This window comes from Melopsittacus undulatus, chromosome 22 (assembly GCF_012275295.1).
Source record: "Melopsittacus undulatus isolate bMelUnd1 chromosome 22, bMelUnd1.mat.Z, whole genome shotgun sequence".
In the NCBI taxonomy this organism is placed as follows: domain Eukaryota; kingdom Metazoa; phylum Chordata; class Aves; order Psittaciformes; family Psittaculidae; genus Melopsittacus; species Melopsittacus undulatus.
In genome coordinates this window covers 876,597-882,972 of record NC_047548.1, presented here as the reverse complement: position 1 = coordinate 882,972, position 6,376 = coordinate 876,597, and positions in this window count along the sequence as shown.

Below are 6,376 nucleotides of genomic sequence, written 5' to 3'. Positions count from 1 at the left end.
CACTCTAGTGTCTCTATGGGGTCTCTATGGGGTCTTTTTCGGGTCTTTATGGTGTCTCTATGGGGTCTCTATGGTATCTCTATAGTGTCTCTATGCTGTCTCTCTATGGAGCCTCTATGGTGTCTCTATGGGGTATTTATGGCGTCTCTATGGCATCTCTATTTTATCTCTATGGTGTCTCTATGGTGTTTCTATGGCGTCTCTATGCGTTTTTTTGGTGTCTCTATGGTATCTCTCTATGATGTCTCTATGGTATATCTGAGGTGTCTCTATGGGGCCTCTATGGTGTCTCTATGGTATCTCTATGGTGTCTCCATGGGGTCTCTATGGGGTCTCTATGGTGTCACAATTGTATATCTATGATGCCTCTACGGTGTCTCTATGGTATCTCTATGGTGTCTCTATGGTGTCTCTATGGTATCTCTCTATGGTGTTTCTATGGTATATCTATGGTGTCTCTATGGTATCTCTCTATGATGTCCCTATGCTATCTCTATGGTGTCTCTATGGTGTCTCTATGGTATCTCTATGCTGTCTCTATATGGTCTCTGTGGTGTCTCTATGGGGTCTCTATGGTGTCTCTATGGTGTCTCTAGTGTGTCTCTATGGTGTCTCTATGGGGTCTTTATGGTGTCTCTATGGGGTCTCTATGGTTTGTCTATGGTGTCTCTATGGTGTCACCATGGTATCTCAATGGTGTCTCTACGGTGTCTCTGTGGTGTCTCTATGGGGTCTCTATATGGTCTCTATGGTGTCTCTATGGGGTCTTTATAGTGTCTCTATCGTGTCTCTGCTGTCTCAATGGTGTCTCTATGGGGTCTTTATGGTGTCTCTATGGTGTCTCTATGGTTTGTCTATGCTGTCTCTATGGTGTCTCTATGGTTTATCTGTCGTGTCTCTATGGTATCTCTATGGGGTCTCTATGCTGTCACTATTACATATCCATGGTGCCCCTATGTTGTCTCTATGGTGTCTCTATGGTATCTCTCTATGATGTCACTAAGGTATCTCTATGGTGACTCTATGGTGACTCTGTGGTGTCTCTATGCGGTCTCTATGTTATCTCTCTATGGTGTCTCTATGGTATCTCTCTATGTTGTCTCTATCTTATCTCTATGGTGTCTCTATGGTATCTCCATGGTGTCTCTATGGTATCCCTATGGTGTCTCTATGGTGTCTCTATAGTATCTCTATGGTGTCTCTATGGTGCATTTATGGTATCTCTCTATGGTTTCTATATGGTATATCTATGGTGTCTCTATGGGGTCTCTATGGTGTCACTATTATATATCCATGGTGCCTCTATATTGTCTCTATGGTGTCTCTATGGTATCTATGATGTCACTATGGTATCTCTATGGTGTCTCTATGGTGTCTCTGTGGTGTCTCTGTGGTGTCTCTATGGGGTCTCTATGGGGTCTCTATGGTGCCACTATGGTTTCTCTGTGGTGACTCTATGCGGTCTCTATGGTGTCTCTATAGGGTCTCTATGGCGTCTCTATGGTGTCTCTATGGGGACTCTATGGTATCTCTATGGTGTCTCTATGGTGCCTCTATGGTGTCTCTATGGTGTTTCTATAGTGTTTCTATGGTGTCTCTATGGGGTCTTTATGGTGTCTCTATGGGGTTTCAATTTAACTCTATGTTGTCTCTATGGTGTTTCTATGGTGTCTCTATGGGGTCGTTATGTTGTCTCTATGGTGTTTCTATGGTGTCTCCATGGCGTCTCTGTCCTGTCTCTATGGTGTCTCTATGGTATCTCTCTGGTGTCTCTATGCTGTCTCTGTCGTGTCTCTATGGGGTCACTTTGGTATCTCTATGGTGCCTCAACGTTGCCTCTATGGTGTCTCTATGGTGTCTCTGTCGTGTCTCTATGGTGTCTCTGTGGTGCCTCTATGGTGTCTCTATTGTGTCTCCAATGTGTCCCTATGGTGTCTGTATGGTGCCTCTATGGTATCTCTATGCTGGCTGTATGCTGTCTCTATGGTTCCTCTTTGGTGTCTCTATGGTGTTTCTATGGTGTCTCTATTGGGTCTTTATAGTGTCTCTATGGGGTCTCTATTTTATATCTATGGTGTCTCTATGGTGTCTCTGTGCTGTCTGTATGGGGTTTCTATGGGGTCACTATGGTATCTCTCTATGGTGTCTCTGTGGCATCTCTATGGTGTCTCTATGGTGTCTCTATGGTATCTCTCTATGGTGTCTCTATCATCTCTCTATGGTGTCTCTATTGTGCCTCTATGGTGTCTCTATGGTATCTCAATGGTGCCTCTCTGGTGTCTCTATGGGGTCTCTGTCGGTTCTCTATGGTGTCTCTGTGGTGTCTCTATGGGGTCTCTATGGTGTCTCTATGTGGTCTTTATGGTGTCTCTATGGTGTCTCTATGGTGTGTCTATGGTGTCTCTATGGTATCTCTATGGTGTCTCTATGGTGTCTCTATGGTGCCTCCATGGTGTCTCTATGGTGTCTCTATTGTGTCTCCAATGTGTCCCTATGCTGTGACTATGGTGCCTCTATGGTGTCCCTATGCTGACTCTATGCTGTCTCTATGGTGTCTTTATGCTGTCTCTATGGTTCCTCTTTGGTGTCTCTATGGTGTTTCTATGGTGTCTGTATGGGGTTTCTATGGAGTCTCTATGGTATCTCTCTATGGTGTCTCTATGGCATCTCTATGGTGTCTCTATGGTATCACTGTATGGTGTCTCTATCGTATCTCTATGGTGTCTCTATTGTGCCTCTATGGTGTCTCTATGATATCTCCATGGTGTCTCTATGGTATCTCTATGGTGCCTCTATGGTGTCCCTATGGTGTCTCTATGGTATCTCTATGATGTCTCTATGGTTTCTCTTTTGTGTCTCCATGGTGTCTCTATCGTATCTCTATGGTGTCTCTATGGTATCTCTATGATGTCTCCATGGTTTCTCTTTGGTGTCTCCATGGTGTCTCTATGGTATCTCTATGGTATATCTATGGTGCCGCGGCCAGGTGGAGGGGAGAAAACACCGACACGATGTAGGTTCACAAAATGCTCCGTTTATTGATTACAAGGCTGCTCTTAATATACTGTCTTACACATGATCACGCATTACTTGATTGGCTGCTTCGCTTTGCCCACGAGGGATTCACGCTCCCCTTTACCTGCCCTGATTGGTTTCACACCTTCGCTTCAGCTTAGCGTTACATCATGCTTCTGCAATTACTGGCATCCTGTTATTGCATTCCTGTTTTGCTGATCTTGACACTTCTTCCTCTTTTAACCTGGGGTCATAAGTTCACTTTCTCACAGCTTGCTGTAGGCCTGTTCAAGCGCCCATGCTCGACCCCCAACACTATGGTTTCTCTATGTTATCTCTATGGTGTCTCTATGGGGTCTCTATGTGGTGTCTATGGGGTCTCTATGGTATCTCTATGGTGCCTCTATGGTGTCTCTGTGGTGTCTCTATGGTCTCTCTATGTTGCCTCTATGCTGTCTCTCTATGGTGTCTCTACGGTAACTGTATGGTGTCTCTATGGTATCTCTAAGCTGTCTCTATGGTATTTCTATGGTATCTCTTTTGCATCTCTATGGTGCCTCTATGCTGTCTCTATGGTGTCTCTATGGGGTCTTTATGGTGTGTCTATGGGGTCTCTATGGTGTCTCTATGGTTTCTCTATGGTATCTCTCTATGGTTTCTCTATGGTATCTCTCTATGGTGTCTCTATGGTGCCTCTATGTTATCTCTATGGTGTCTCTATGGTGTCTCTATGGTATCTATGATATCTCTATGGTGTCTCTATGGTGCCTCTATGGTGTCTCTATGGTGTCTCTATGGTATCTCTATGGTGTCTCTATGGGTTCTCTATGGTGTCTCTATGGTGCCTCTATGCTGTCTCTCTATGGTGTCTCTATGGTATCTCTATGGTGTCTCTATGGCATCTCTCTAAGATATCTCCATGGTGTCTCTATGGTGCCTCTATGCTGTCCCTATGGTGTCTCTATGGTGCCTCTATGCTGTCCCTATGGTGTCTCTATGGTATCTCTATGGTGTCTCTGTGGTGCCTCTATGCTGTCTCTCCATGGTGTCTCTATGGTATCTCTATGGTGTCTCTATGGTATCTCTATGGTGTGTCTATGGTATCTCTATGATGTCTCTATGGTATCTCTATGCTGGCTCTATGGTGTCTCTATGGTATCTCTATGGTGCCTCTATGGTTCCTCTATGGTGTCTCTGTGGTGTCTCTATGGTGTCTCTATGTTGCCTCTATGGTATCTCTATGGTGTGTCTATGGTATATCTATGATGTCTCTATGGTGTCTCTATGTCTCTATGGTGTCTCTGTGGTATCTCTATGTTGTCTCTATGGTATCTGTATGGTGCCTCTATTGTGCCTCTATGGTGTCTCTGTGGTGTCTCTATGGTGTGTCTATGGTATGCCTATAATGTCTCTATGGTGTCTCTATGTCTTTATGGTGTCTCTATGGTATCTCTATGTTGTCTCTCTGGTGTCTCTATGGTACCTCTATGGTGCCTCTATGGTGCCTCTATGGTGCCTCTATGGTGTCTCTATGGAGTCTTTTCGTGGTTTAAACTAAATCTGCACAGTTCCCCCTTTGTTTCCTTTCCCCCCCCCCCTCACCTTCCCGTTTCCGGAGGGATGGGAACGAGAGCCAGAGGGATACAACTGCCACGGATTGAGGTAAAATCAGTCCAGCAATCAAGGTACAACAGAAATAACTACCGGTACCAACAACAAATCAATGTTAGAGGAGACAAACAGGCAGAGAGAATAGATACTCCCCCTGCCACGAGGCCAGCCCAGAAGAGCGAGAGACCTTCCCCCTCCCCTCCTGGCCAGCTTCCAGTCCCCTCCCCAGCCCAGCCCGGAGTGTTAACCCCTTCCCTCCCGGCCAGCTTCCAGTCCCCTCCTGGAGCAGGACGTGCTGTGCTATGGAACCTCTCGCACTAGCCCAGACCAGGCCCTATCTCTCCCTCCTCCCTGGCAGAGCATGAGCTACTGCTGAACCCATGGCATTATCCACCCCTTATTCCATACCATTCACATCATGCTCAGATCCCACATTTTCAATATACGATTATATATATATATATATATATATATACATATACATCTGCATACACCCAGATAAATAGAAAGAAATCATTTCTTAATACATGGACCAATCCCTATAATGCAATTGAGTCCATTTGGTCCATGATGTTAGGTCTGTAATAGTCTTTTGTAGCAGGAGAGTCTGTGTGCAGTGCTGGATTGTTGCCTCCTGATGTTGATCATCCCTTTACTGCAGAACTCATCTGGTTCTATCAAAGTTCATTCTCTGTTGGGACGATGGTTAGAGGGAAGTCAGGGCCAGTCGCTGGTGACCTGAAGACATCTAGTTGATGGACTATAAAATATTACACAGCAAGCAACAACGTATAATTAAGTTCATTGGCTGTTTTCCCCTAAAATCAAATCCCCTTGAGGTATACATCGGACTTCCCCATCTTCCTGCATTACCCACCAAGTATATCCAGGTCCTTGAGCAAATGCAATCCCACGAGTGGGTTTGCCTTGGCCTGAAACAGGAGTAACCCAGACTGTCTTCCCTAGCACATTCCTCATGTGCACTACAGGAACTTCGTCCCCCTCTACAATATGTAAAAGTTCTGACTGGGCTGGGCCAGCCCTGTTAGCAGATCCTCTGGTGTTGACCAACCAGGTGCCTTTGGTAAATGTGTATCCCAATGCTTGAAAGTTCCCCCACCCACTGCTCTCAGTGTAGTTTTTAACAGCCCATTGTACCGTTCAATTTTCCCAGAGGCTGGTGCATGGTAGGGATGTGATATACCCACTCAATGCCATGTTCTTTGGCCCAAGTGCCTATAAGGTTGTTCCGAAAATGAGTCCCACTGTCTGGCTCAGTTCTCTCCGGGGTGCCATGTCGCCACAAAATCTGGTTCTCAAGGCCCAGGATAGTGTTCCGGGAAGTATCGTGGGGCACAGCATATGTTTCCAGCCATCCTGTGGTTGTTTCCACCATGGTAAGCACATGGCACTTGCCTTGGCGGGTTGGGGGGAGTGTGATATAGTCAATTTGCCAGGCCTCCCCATATTTATACTTCAGCCATCGTCCTCCATACCAAAGAGGTTTTAACCGTTTAGCTTGTTTAATTGCAGCACATGTCTCACACTCATGAATAACCTGGGCGATAGTGTCCATTGTGAAGTCCACCCCTCGATCATGAGCCCATTTATACGTTGCGTCTCTGCCCTGATGGCCTGAAGTGTCATGGGCCCACCGGGCCAAAAATAATTCGCCTTTATGTTGCCAGTCTAAGTCCATCTGAGCTACTTCAATCTTAGCAGCTTTATCCACTTGCTGGTTATTGTGGTG